Source organism: Ictalurus furcatus, chromosome 16, assembly GCF_023375685.1.
Source record: "Ictalurus furcatus strain D&B chromosome 16, Billie_1.0, whole genome shotgun sequence".
Classification (NCBI taxonomy): Eukaryota; Metazoa; Chordata; class Actinopteri; order Siluriformes; family Ictaluridae; genus Ictalurus; species Ictalurus furcatus.
Window position 1 is genome coordinate 24,007,552 of NC_071270.1, and position 14,861 is coordinate 24,022,412.

The window sequence follows — 14,861 nt, forward strand, 5'->3', positions numbered from 1 at the left end:
CAGAATAGAGGGGAGGAGTGAGATGCACGATGCACACATATGCATGGATGAACGAGAAGCATTGACAAGGTAGAGAGAGAAGGAGGAGAGAGAGAGAGAGCTACTGAGAGCATAAGACTGCAGCACTGAGAGACAGCTGACGGTGAAAAGAGGAACGGCAGAGAAAGAGCGAGAGAGAGAGAGAGAGGGAGAGAGAGAGAGAGAGAGGAATTTAGAAGAAAGGCCAGATGGATGGTCAGTAGACAGAGGAAAAGAGGAGGATTGTGAAGAACCTGGAAAAACTGGAGCAGGAAGGACGAGAAGGAAGACTGCACCTCCATCCCGCCGTGATGCATCACTCCATCATCTCTCCATCTTTCCCCTCCTCCACTGTAGAAAGGATGATCACTCCGTCTTCCGTCGCATCCCTCCATCTTCGCCTGGACACCTGGACTGGATAAGGCTAGGTATGAGCTTCTAGGACTATCATCATCTTCTTCTTCATCATCATCATCACCATCATCATCATCATCTTCATCATAATCATCGTCATCATCATCATCATCTTCATAATCTTCTTCTTCTCCTTCTTCTTCATCATCATCATCATCATCATCATCATAATCTTCTTCTTCTTCTTCTTCTTCATCATCTTCATCGGTGCTAAATTGTGAATGACAAACCCTTAGACAGGTATGACACCGTAGAAAAAGAGGGGTGTGTGTGGCGTGTGTATGTGTGGTGTGTGCGTGTGTGTGTGCGTGTGTGTGTGTGTGTGTGTGTGTGTAAGCATTTTCATAAACTCATGCGATTGTTCTGGTATAGCCATGTTGAGAAAAGGATGAAACACACACACACACACACACACACACACACACACTCACACACACGCGCATATAGACAATCAGCACAGGTATGGCAGCACAAACAAGAGGTGTGTGTATATTTGTACATGTGGGTGACTTGCACCTGTATATACAATGATTACAAATGTATGGCCCGTGTGTGTGTGTGTGTGTGTGTGTGTGTGTGTGTGTGTGTGTGTGTGTGTAAAATGCAGCTTTGTGTATTTTGTCGCATGTTCTTCAGGATGCAATGCTGCATTCACATCTCTGTCTGCGTATATATGTGTTTCTCAGTGAATCTTTGGAAGAACCTGAAACACATCCCTCTCCCTTACACTGTACACTCTCTCCACTATTAAATAACAGCGTTTTTATACACTACGAAGTGCACTAGATATCAACTCGGGATCCGTTTAGGACACTTCTCAGTTCCTAATCCCTACATGTATACATACCAAGCCCTACCAGGTGCACTATTTGTTTATGTATTGGATGGGAGCACATTAATCTTAAGTCGTATCATTGCTTTACACACACACACACACACACACACACACACACACGTGCACACACACACACACACACACACACACTCTCTGAATGATTCACGCTACCTGAATGAACATCTTCCTACACAACGTCATTCTGACTGACACACATCTGTAGCTGAGGTAGACAGGGACCAGCGTGTATTATTGTGTGTGTGTGTGTGTGGGTGTGTGTGTGTGTGATACCATGTTGGTTGTGCATGCATGTGTCTCAATGTGTTGCTCAGATTGCATAACCTCCACTGCTCATGCCAAACACCCCTCCCTGCATGCAGTAAGAAAGCAGAACAGTACAGATACACACACACACACACACACACACACACACACTCTCTCTGAATGAATCCTAACAGCCATCTTACCCACAAACCCCATGGTGTTTTGTGCCGCTGACCCTGATCGATAGCCTTCATCAATTCAACCTGGAGCGATACACTCTTAAAGCTGAACAAGTGTGTGTGTGTGTGTGTGTGTAGCTGTCTTATTGTTCCCAACCCCTTTATTGTCCTCCAGATGGAAACGAATGCTGCTTAATGTGCACTAATTAGCGTCGGTGCTAATGGATTCCTTTATCGTAGTAATGAGCGCTCGCACAGGCGGGATATTCGGCGCGGGGGGTTATTATCCGATCACAAACCGGCTTTTATCTAAAAAGGAGCGTGTGTTGATTTGCGGTGATGTCGGTCGAACCTGCGGCCGTCGCGTTAACGCTCGTCTTCGCCGTTGTTCCGTTGTTGTTTTTGTTGTCGTTAACGTATCCGAAAGAAGTGACGATCTGATCGACGCGCTTGTACTAGCGTTCAACGACGGGACGAAATTCATAGCGATGGTCATAATAATCTTCTACACTGTATATAATGTAAATACATCTCTACATCTATACTGTACCTAGTCTTGATGTGATCTGTCCAGTTTCAGTGCCCTCAGGTTCCTTGTTCTTGGCTGACAGGAGCTCGTCCACCGCAAGCTTCCACGTACTCATAAAGCGCTTTTAACGACGGACATCGTCTCAACGCAGCTTTACAGGAACATATAAACACAGGATGGAGATTGTGTCGCCGGTGGCGACGGCGGTGAGGAAAAACTCTCTGAGATGATATGAGGAAGAAACCTTGAGAGGAACCAGACTCAGAAGGGAACCCGTCCTCATCTGGGTCACAACGGATAGTGTGAAAGCATCCGTATTTAGTTTATGTTATCGTGCAGCTGTCGCATGATTGGCTGATTAGAGAACCGCATAAATGTGCAGGTGTTCAGGCGTTCCTAATAAAGTGGACAGCGCGTGGAGTGTACACATTCAGTCCAATTCGGCGTAGGTTTATCGGTACGAGTGTAAACAGTGGAAGGTGGCTAAAGCGGCGAGAACGAGAGTAAGACCAGACAATACGTACGCTAATATTAACAATAAGAGTAGGTATGAAAATAAACAATAATAACAACAACAGCAAATGATTATAATCGTAAGAATACAGATCGTTCCTCAGGCTGGATACGATTTATATTTGTTCGTTATTTTTTTGCTTTTGTAAATTGATAAATGCCAATCGGACATAAATGACCAAGTGCGTTTATGGCACAGCTGATTTACATTTAGTACCGCCCACAAACTTCCATCAAAGGCAAAGCTCACAGAGAGCCGAAAATGACAAGATGACGATTAAACGGTGAAAGAGCATCACCTTCCGGTAACGCAGCTCAGCCATCGCTGACACACGTGAACCCTTCCACCTGTTATAGGGTGCCATTACTTTTTTTGGGGGGCGGTAAATCTTTTCAGTTTAATCTTTTCAGGAATTTTCAGTTGGGTTTGGTGTACCAAAACATTTACACATAACTCTACTGGGATAGACTCTGGATCCACCAGTGTGTGTGTGTGTGTGTGTGTGTGTGTGTGTGTGTTTGATTATTGGAAGGTGTGTGTGTGTGTGTGTGTGTGTGTGTGTGGCAGCAGCAGACACAGGAGGAACAAAGAGTCCTAGCCAAACTGCAGGCAAAATGGCTGACGCTTGCTCTGAATGACAGGCACTGAATTATTAAACACACACACACACACACACACACACACAATGATGTAACATGGCTGAAAGAGTCCAGATAAAGAGTGCAAACCTGCTGTGTGTGTGTGTGTGTGTGTGTGTCTTGGATGGGACTTTTTGCAGGGTGAGACAGAAACCTGTAGCTGATAGCATCTCACATGCAACATGCTTCAGTGTCACTGATTGTGTTTTTAAACACACACACACACACACACACACACACACACACACACACACACACACACACACACAAGCACATGAGAAGAGAGAGACAGAGAGGCCGAGAGGAGGAAGAGAATCAGGAATGTTCTGGGTGGTGCATGTGCTGGGTTCGTCGTCTGCTTTTTGGGGGGTGTGTGTGTGTGTGTGTGTGTGGTGGTTGTGAGTGAATGCGGGAGTGAACATGGGAGGTGGACAGGAATGTTCTCGGTCTCAGAATAAAAATTTCGAATGCTGGAGAGTTTATTAGTTCAGACAGATGGGAGTGAAGGTAGAGAAATTGTGTGTGTGTGTGTGTGTGTGTGTGTGTGTGTGTGTGTGTTGGTGGAATGTGATGTGATATGGCTTGCTATGCATAGCAACTGACCATCTGTGTGTGTGTGTGTGTGTGGGCACAAAGCTATGTCCGATATTAGTAGAAGTGAGTCTGTGTGAAATTTGAAGAGAAATGGAAGTCTATGTCACTAAAAACATCTTGAAATTCTGTAAATATCTGCCGGTGACACGTGCAGTTCCTGGGTGATGTAAGGAGGGTTTATTGATGTGGAACAAACCCGTGATCCCACAGCATCATTTCCACTGCCAAGTGAGCCAAACTGTAACTGTAAAAAAAGTACCTGTGCTGAATTTGGTTCCTCTTCTTGAAGTGTACCCAAAGAACCGTTCAGAGTCATATATATATCGCATGGAGGTAGAAATAGATAGCTAGAGTGGCTTTTCAACCTGACAGAGACCTGTCGTGGTAGATTCATCTTTCTATAGAGGACACTGGAAAAGCCAGAAGGTTTCCATGTTTATATTTTTAGATTCATGTTGCGTTAACCATGTTGTGTAGTGCATTCTTTTAACAACAGACATTGGACATTGTCCCAAAGGAGCTTAATCTAAAATTTACAATTGACATTTACAGTAGATATTTACAATAGACATTTTTCTTTACAATAGACATTTACAGTAGACATTTACAATAGACATTTTTCTTTACATTAGACATTTACAATAGACATTTTTCTTTACAATAGACATTTACAGTAGACATTTACAGTAGACATTTACAATAGACATTTTTCTTTACAATTGACATTTACTGTAGACATTTACAGTAGACATTTACAATAGACATTTTTCTTTACAATAGACATTTACAGTAGACATTTACAATAGACATTTTTCTTTACAATTGACATTTACTGTAGACATTTACAGTAGACATTTACAATAGACATTTTTCTTTACAATAGACATTTACAGTAGACATTTACAATAGACATTTTTCTTTACAATAGACATTTACAGTAGACATTTACAATAGACATTTTTCTTTACTGTAGACATTTACAGTAGACATTTACAATAGACATTTTTCTTTACAATAGACATTTACAGTAGACATTTACAATAGACATTTTTCTTTACAATTGACATTTACTGTAGACATTTACAATAGACTTTTTTCTTTACAATTGACATTTACAATAGACATTTTTCTTTACAATAGACATTTACAATAGACACTTTTCTTTACAGTAGACATTTACAGTAGACATTTACAATAGACATTTACAGTAGACATTTGCAATAGACATTTTTCTTTACAATTGACATTTACAGTAGACATTTGCAATAGACATTTACAATTGACATTTACTGTAGACATTTACAATAGACATTTTTCTTTACAATAGACATTTACAGTAGACATTTACAGTAGACATTTTTCTTCACAATTGACACTTTTCTTTACAGTAGACATTTACAGAAGACATTTTTCTTTACAATAGACATTTACAGACATTGTCTCAAGGAGCTTTACAGAACATTTCAAAAGATATTCACAATAGACAATTTTATTTACAATAGACATTTTTATTTACAGTAGACATTTTTATTTATAATAGACATTTACAGTAGACATTTTTATTTACAGTAGACATTTTTATTTATAATAGACATTTACAATAGGCATTTTTATTTATAATAGACATTTTTATTTATAATAGACATTTACAACAGACATTTTTATTTATAATAGACATTTTTATTTACAGTAGACATTTTTATTTATAATAGACATTTACTATAGGCATTTTAATTTACAATAGACATTTACAATAGACTTTTTTATTTAAAATATACATTTACAATGGACTTTTTTCTTTACAATAGACATTTACAGCTTTTACAGAAATCCCGATGTAGATTTACATCCACAACGAACAGGAGACAATGACGATAAAATTCTCCCACAAGCCAATTTTAAAAACGTGAGATTTCAGCGGCATTTTAAGATTATTACTTGTCACGTTGTACGATCTTGGCTGATTATACACTAAAGATCATCCAACAATAGACTTGCGATTAAACATAAAGTCAGCTCGTGCAGAAAAAAAACAAAAAAACGTGTGAGCTTGAGGTAATAAGGAGCTTTTTCTTGCATGTTAGCATGTATTGTTATGTATTGTCACCATTGCCGCTACCGTATTTGTAGCTGTCCTGCGAGTTTGGTGTCATCCTGTTGGCTGCGTTTAGATGAACGTCGTCGCATTGCTCACATTGCTGTCCATCTGGTCTCGAAGGCACTAAATCGGTTGAGCGTTTTGAGACGGTGATCTCAACTCACGACCAAAGAATTCTTTTACGGCGTGTGATTTTTATCTGCAACAGCAAACTTGGGCCAAATTGACATACCATGATGTAGGAACCAGACTCAAAAGGGAAACTGTCCTCTTCTGGGTGGCACCGTATAGTGGGATTATAAATCATTACAGTATACAGGTGTAGAAAGAGTAAAGACAAACTGTAAGTGTGTTGATTGCTAAGTCCTGGGATGAGCACAGGACTGTCTTTATGATTACAGCAACAGCTATTAGCTGCAAAAGTGTACTTGGGTGTGACCTGTTTTCGGAAGGGGGAAATCTTTAAGACGTTCATGTCTTAAAAGCTCCATCAGGAGGAATCAGGAAGGTCTGGAAACGATGCCACCGCCCCACAATCTTTACCGAACTCTGAAGGAAAATGTCGTGACACTTTACAACAACAGTCCATGAATAACCATGCATTAATACCTGAATGAATACTTACTTAAATATGAACGAATGAAGAGTTCACGCATGTACACAGCCGTCACTGGATGGCGACGAGACGAAATTGTTGGTGTTTATCATCGTCGCGTCTTTCTACGTCCGATAAGCTCCATCCGATGATGTTTGTGTATAAACAATTTCAAACGATGCACGTTTAATTCATATTCTTTCTTATAGAGCGTGTTTGGTTTAGTTTACCCCGACGTGTTGATTAATACGTTAACATGTACTAACATGGATTTAAGGTCGTCGTTATTCACGCATGAGTTTGTCAGACTTTATTATTTGATGATTAGAACAGTACACGCCTTAAATCATCGTTAGTTCATATTTAAGTAAGTACTAATTCAGGTATTAGTGTATGATTATTCATATACTGTTAGTGTAAAATGTTATGGAAAATGGGCTATACGAGACCGAGTGTGAAGGGTTTCTAATTTGGATTACTAACCGTACCACGTCATAACACATAGCGTCTAGCGAAAAACCACTTCGATCACACTTGCAAGTGTGAACAGCGGCAGCGACAAAGCGACAAAGCGTGTCAAGCAACATGATAGGCTTAAATAGTTCCTCAGAACAATCCGATGGCGCGTGTGGTCCGACATTTCTTCAGTTCCCCCGCTCACAACTTTAGTTCCTACCAGCGATTAGCTCCATTTACTGCTTCTACCCGTGGTTTCATCCTTATCCTGTCATATACAGTACTACGTCTAGTTAAATGCCAGACGCTACAAAGAAAATAAAGCTCGGAAGGAAGTAGCAGAGATCTTTGTTGTGTCTGGTGTGTGTACGTACTGTAGCTAGTACACTTAGCGTGCTTTTCTGATCGGCTAATCAAGCTAGAAGGAAGATACATTTTGAAATAAAAGTGGTGCGTCTAAAACACACTGTATAGCGGATATAATGGTGGCTTTCCATTGGAATTCAAAACAAAACCAAACAGCTGGACAGGCCACCGGTACAAGTGACAACGCTAGCCATCGCTACACACCCACAATAGAAAAACTACAATCGGTGTGTGATTCGTTGATTGTTTTTTCGCTTTCATTTGAAGCTGTATGTCAACTTTAACCAGAGAATTTATTTCGGCGAGTAACTGCACGTTTATTTGAGTAAATTTCAGTACTTTTTTTTTTTTTTTTTTTTGAGTGAGACAGACTTCTAAAAGTAAAACGCCGTCAGATGTTAAACTGATGGAGAATAATTGGAATAAAAGGGAAATTGTGTACAGACTTTTTTCTCTACGCGACAGACGGCTGAGAGCTTTACAATGCGAGTGTTTCTTACAGTGTGTGTGTGTGTGTGTGTGTGTGTGTGTGAGTCCCTATATAGGGAGGACTTTGTGTATTTGTGTGCTACCACACCCACCCTCCATTTCCTCATTAAAACCCTGTATACTTACACTCCTCCACCTCTCCCCATTTAGTTCCTACTGTGTTGTGCTGACTGGGTCACACACACACACACACACACACACACACACACACACATTTTATTACATTAGCAGCCTGTTCTGTTCGTGACCGTCGGTGCTCCTCCTCTGGCCTGTGATGCAGAAGTCAGCAGCTGTAGCAGCAGGAGGCTTTAACATCACTACCGCTTCTGTCCTGAGCTGCTTATATAACAGCTGAATCACTGTATACTGCACCAGACCCTGTGTGTGTGTGTGTGTGTGTGTGTGTGCGTGTGTGAAATACTGTGAAGTTCTGTGAAATACTGCGCCTGCCACTGACGAAAGAACGAACGATTAAAATAGAAAGATGCAACGTAAAAAATATTTTCAAAATCTATAGATAGACAGAGGGACAGAGGGAAAGAAAGAAAAAAATGAATGGATGGGTGGATGGGTGAATGGAAAGAAACAAAGCAAGGAAACAAATAACAAAAAAATAGAAAGAACGGAGAGAAAGAAGGGCAAGAAAGAAGGAGAAGGAAAGGAAGGAAGGAAGGAAGGAAGAAAGTTGACAGAAAAGGAAGAAGCAGGAGTAAAATATAAGGGACTAAGAAAATATAAAAGAAACAGAAATAAAGAAAAGATGCAGGAAAGAAAGAAAGAAAGAAAAGGAAAAAGCAGAAGTAAAATATAAGGAAGCAAGAAAAGATAAAAGAAATAAAGAAACGATGCAGGAAAGAAAGAAAGAAAGAAAGAAAAAGAAAGAAAGAAAAAGAAACAAAGAAAGAAAAGAGAAAGAAAGAAAGAAAGAAAAAGAAACAAAGGAAGAAAAGAGAAAGAAAGAAAGAAAGAAAGAAAGGTAACAGAAAAGGAAAAAGCAGAAGTAAAATATAAGGAACCAAGAAATGATGAAAGAAAAAGAAAGAAAGAAAAGGTAAATAAACATGAGTGAATGAATGGAAAAGAAAGAAAGAAAGAAAGAAAGAAAAAGAAACAAAGGAAGAAAAGAAAAAGAAAGAAAGAAAAGGTAAATAAACATGAGTGAATGAATGGAAAAGAAAGAAAGAAAGAAAGAAAGAAAAAGAAACAAAGGAAGAAAAGAAAAAGAAAGAAAGAAAAGGTAAATAAACATGAGTGAATGAATGGAAAAGAAAGAAAGAAAGAAAGAAAGAAAGAAAGAAAAAGAAACAATGGAAGAAAAGAAAAAGAAAGAAAGAAAAGGTAAATAAACATGAGTGAATGAATGGAAAAGAAAGAAAGAAAGAAAGAAAGAAAGAAATATGAAAGAAAGAAAGAAAGAAAAATAAAGTAAGGAAAACAAAGGAAAGCAAACATGATGAATGAATAGATGGATGGATGGATGGATGGATGGAAAAGAAAGAATCAAACAAACAAAAACTAAAAAGGGAAGAAAGAAGAAGAGGATAATGAGAAAAAGACAGGGAAACGGATAAAGGAGAAACGGATAGCGGAGAAACAGATAAGTGAACGGGAGTGAAGGAAGAAGAGAGGGTGTGAGAGTCAGGGTTTGTGTTGCTGTGGGGAAAAGATGCAGGGATAGAGGAATAGAGGAACACGCTGAGAAACGCAGCAGCGTTAATGAACACAGCACTGAGACTGATAGCATTCATCCTCTCAGCTTCTCAGTTCAAATCCCTCCATTTTAAAGTGGACGGATAACAGCAGCACCATCAACACCGCGTCTTCTATTTCCCCGTGTACAGTGTGTGTGTCCCGTCTTCTTCTTATCCTGGTGATGTGATGAGACGTTCTTCAGCAGACTGTGAGCACGGCGGCCATTTTCTCCACCAGATCCCACGCCTACAGAGACACCAGCTTGTTGTCAGATGGCAGATTCACACTCGTGTGTGTGTGTGTGTGCGCGTATGTGAGTGTGTGTGTGGGGGGGGGGGTTATTTTTGGAGCTACCTCACAGTTCTCTGAGTGTGAGTGATGGCGGCTCACGGCTTTAAGACTCCCAGAGATTCAGCAAATGGAGGGCAGAGTGTGTAAAGTCGCATTACACCGCACCGCTACTGAATTCTCAATCCTGATTGGTCGTAAGCTGTTGATTCATTTTCTAGAACAGCAGCTCTGACAATAGTGAAACTGCAAATCACAGGTTTATTTGAATGCCCTTGTTCGAATAGGTATTTATCGGAAACAGCGTACACAGCCGACGCGCCGCATAAACGCGTGTAAACGGTGATACTGGACATGTCAGGACATGTTTATTTAATATATATGGAAGGAGTCTCCAGTGTCAGCACTTTGTAACATTCAGAGCTAAAGCTTTCTGGCATGTTCAGAGGAGTTTACAGTTTCTTGGTAACATGACAAGTTTTTGTTGGTTTGTTTTGGCTTATTAACTTCTAAATAAAGTTCTAAATGTATACTTTTTTTTTTTTTTTAATAATCGTGTAAGAATTTTGTCATCCAATTAGCGGCACAACCTGAAGAACTTTTTAAAGTTTTAGATTTAGATAGAGACCTAAAAGAGTATAAGAAAGTTGTGACGTGATTATCGCAGTATCAGTATCGGTATCAGTGTTATTATGTTCTTTGGTCCACTCCTAATCTCAAACCTTAAGGGGTTCGACCATAATATTTTAAAATTTCCCTCAGAAGGACAAACCAAAGCCCTTTGGGGTTTTAGATTTAACTTTGAACATTTCTTGCAGTGTAAAAGTGTATATTGCGGTGTAAGGTTACAAAATTGGTAGCATATTGTCATATCGTCCAGCCATAAAAAACACATTAGGGTTCTAGCTTTCATTATGAGGTTCTAGGTCATATCATGTACCCAGAAGGAGAAAGCAAAGAACCCTTTCAAGTTCTAGACTGAAACCTTTTTTCCTTAAATACACAAGACATTTGTGATGTAATAACTGCAACACCAATATCATACTGTTTGATCATCCACTCCTGACTTTTCACCCTTTCGAGCGTCACTTATTTATACGCGTATTCACATCCTTTCGGGTTTTACTTAAAATTACGTACCTGCTGTATGAATTTTGAATCTAAATATCACTTAAAAGTAAACGGATTGTCCATGAAAGTCTAAAACAGTATGTCTGAAATAATAATAATTCAAAAATAAATAAATAAATAAATAAATAAATAAAAAATTTCCCAATGTACAACATTTGTAAAATTCAAGTCAATATGTAGAACAAAATTATATAAAATATCATTTCTGAACATTTAAGGGCTTGAACGATTAACCTGAGGACTGCTGCACTGCACAAGGAGATAAACAAACAAACAAAAAAACAACAAAAAAAACTATTTTTAATAAAAATTCAAAGGTGTTCAGTGGAGTCGGACGCAATTAAGTAATTAATTAATTAATGTACAAAGCCAGTAAAGCTTGAGAATGACAAATAGCCTAGGAATCTACAGAGGTTTACGTTCCTTTACAGTGATGCTCAAAAAAGTGATTTTGAGTTTATTTACATCTTAGTTTCCTAAAATATATACATTTAAAAAAGAGGCTTTAAACCGACTGCGCATAAGTAAGTCAGTAAAGTAAGTCAATTTTATTTATAATGCACATTTAACACAGCGAAGCTGACCAAAGTGCTGAACAGAGTAAAGAAAAGTCAAATAGAAAACCGAATAAAACCAAATAAAGACAGACAATAGACAAGAGTTGGAAATTAGATGAAAACGCCTGGGAGAAGAGAAATGTTTTCAGCCTCTTTTTAAAAGTGGTCATTGAGGGTGCGAGGTGGATGTCCAGTGGCGATGGGTTCTATAAACGTGAGGCAGTGACTGAAAAAGCTCTATCCCCCTTCGTTTTTAAACGGGATCGAGGGACATACGTAAGGGACATACGTAAGGGACAGTGGTGGCTTGGTGGTTAAGGCTCTGGGTTACTGATCATAAGGTCGGGGGTTCAAGCCCCAGCACTGCCAAAATGCTACTGTTGGGCCCTTGAGCAAGGCCCTTAACCCTCTCTGCTCCAGGGGGCGCTGTATCATGGCTGACCTTGTGCTTTGACTCCAGATTCCTGACATGCTGGGGTAAGTGAAGAAAAGAATTTCATTGTATATGTGATCAATAAAGACTCTTTATCATACAGAAGAAACCTATGAGAAGATCTTAGAAATCTGTTAGATGAATGGAATGTAGTGTAAAAGATCTTCGAGATAAGAAGGAGCTTGATCATTAAGAGTTTTAAAGGCAAACAGAATCTTAAACCGGGTCCTAAAATGGACCGGGAGCCCATGGAGCCATGCTAAAATTGGGCTAAGCTTGAAAAGGTTAATAGTTTCCTCTGAAGGAAAAAGCCAAATCCCTTTAGGGTTCTAGAATGAATAGGTTTTTATTACAGTGTAAAAGTGTATATTGTGATGGAATTAGAACAATATTGGTAACATGTAGTCATATTTTCGTAAAATAATACAACCCTCACCCACATAAAACCTTTAATTTTCCCCAAGAGAGACAATCCAAAGAATGCTGTAGGGTTTAGTATAGGGCAAAGTAACTAATGCGATATTAGTAGCATGTGGTCATGTTATCGATCCAAAGGGACAAACTGAAGCATCTTTACAGCGATGGATTTAACCTTTTGAAGAAAAAAAAAAGTGTAATGTACAGTAGAACATGTCAGACCATCGTCAGTTTGTTTGTGGTTGGTGTGTGTGTGTAGGCATTGAATGGTTACTTTTTGGGAGAAAGTGTTTCGTTCTGACTGTGTGACGTCGTGAAGTGTTGAGGGGCACGGCTCTGAAACTGACAAAAGATAAAAAGCCCCAAAATAGCAGCTCTGTCTGAAACCGTGCACACACACACACACACACACACACACACTCCACCACACACTCCCCCGTCATCTCTCTTTTCGTTTTTTTTATGTCTTCCCACTATTCATCCTTCATGTAGGTCACCTCTCTCCATCTCCATCTCGCTATCCACCCACTGCAAATGTGCCACTTCTCCCCGGTACTTCCTGTCCTCATTAAAAAAACAAAACAAACACGCACATTCTCTGACTTTTTCACTGGTGACTAGATCTGGCTTGTCACACCACAGACTAAACCGCTTTTGTTCCCAAATGTGACTCATTACAAACCTACACACTGATGTCAATTTTGCAATCTGCCTCCGTGCTTGCTTTACAAACTGCATCCATTCAGTTGTTGGGCAGTTATAGTATTCTGTAAGGTTGGGACAGGTTGTCCTGCAGCAAGGTCAGTCTTGTGTTCACTGCAGGACTGCTGACAGAGAAACACACCACATGCTCGTTTTTCAGTCTGTCTAAGCTTAGCTTTGTGGGTCTGTCTAGTGATTTTGGGCTTACACTGTGCAAAAGGAAGGGCAGAAATGCAGCGAAGACTATTTCTATACAGAAATGCTAGTTAGGTTTGAGATCAGAAGTTAGCATTTTGGTGGATAGTAGCAAACCTTGATGCTAACTATAATGCTAGGCATTCTCCAGAAACCACATTGGTTGTCTATGCTAATTCCATCCATCCGTCTGTTTCTGTGCTGCTTATCCAACAAAGGGCCCGGAGCCTATCCCAGGGAACTCGGGGCACAAGGCAGGGGACACCCTGGACAGGGTGCCAACCCATCTCAGGGCACAATCACACACAATACAGACAATTTGGAAATGCCAATGCATGTCGTTGGACTGGGGGAGGAAACCGGAGTACCCGGAGAAAACCCCCAAAGCACAGGGAGAACGTGCAAACTGGGTGGAGGCGGGATTTGAACCCCCATATTCTGGTTTTCCAAAAAAGAGAAGACCTTTTTTATTTGGGGGAGGTGGGGTGTAATCATGTTCAAAGCAGTGTTACTATGAATGCAAACTTTAATACACTGAAAAAGACACACTATTAGCATCGTATATCCATCCATCCATCCATCCATCCATTTTCTATACCGCTTATCCTACAGGGTTACGAGGAACCTGGAGCCGATCCCAGGGAGAGGAGTATACCCTGGATGGGGTGCCAATCCATTGCAGGGCACGTACACATTCACACCCATTCATACACTACGGACACTTTGGACATGCCAATCACCTTATATGGCCATGGGCATGGTTTTGACGCAGGACACCTGTCATTTGCTGCTATTGTCAAGCAATTGTTTGATGCCGTACACATTAACGCTTCGCCTACGTGCGTTCGCTAAGAGTAGGCTAATGGTCGAGAGGCAGGAATTTGGCCAATAGTTGCTGCAAGCCTTTTATAATGGACCAATTGGTGCATGATAAGGCGGGAATTACAGAGAGGGGTTAAAGCAATACAAACATGCGCCCACATGATGCAGTATTAGACCATTAGCACATCATAGTGAAACTAAAGCCGAATCCCGGACATTTTCTCAAAATCTGAAATCCCGGCCGGACGCTTTTTTAAAGTCCGAAAAAGAGGACGTCTGGTCACCCTACACTGGTTGTCTACACGAAATCATTAAAGTAAAATTGGTTTCTTTGGTTTCTAGTGTATTACTGTTTGACAAATGCTAACCTGCCGCTACATTTTTTACTTCTGTTTAACATAGCTGCAAGATCCTAGCATCATCGTCTGATAACTTGCATCTAGCGTACAAGCTAACCACAGGGGCGCAAATTTTAGGCCTCCTGCCTGGTTAAGGTGTTGGGCTTACCGACTATATAAATTTACATAGACAATTCTCATTAACTAGAGTCCGTCTGGAGTTTTTTTTTTGCCTGGCAAGAAATATGCCGATTAGTAAAGTACTTTGCTGATTGTTTGAAATCTTTTAACAGCTTG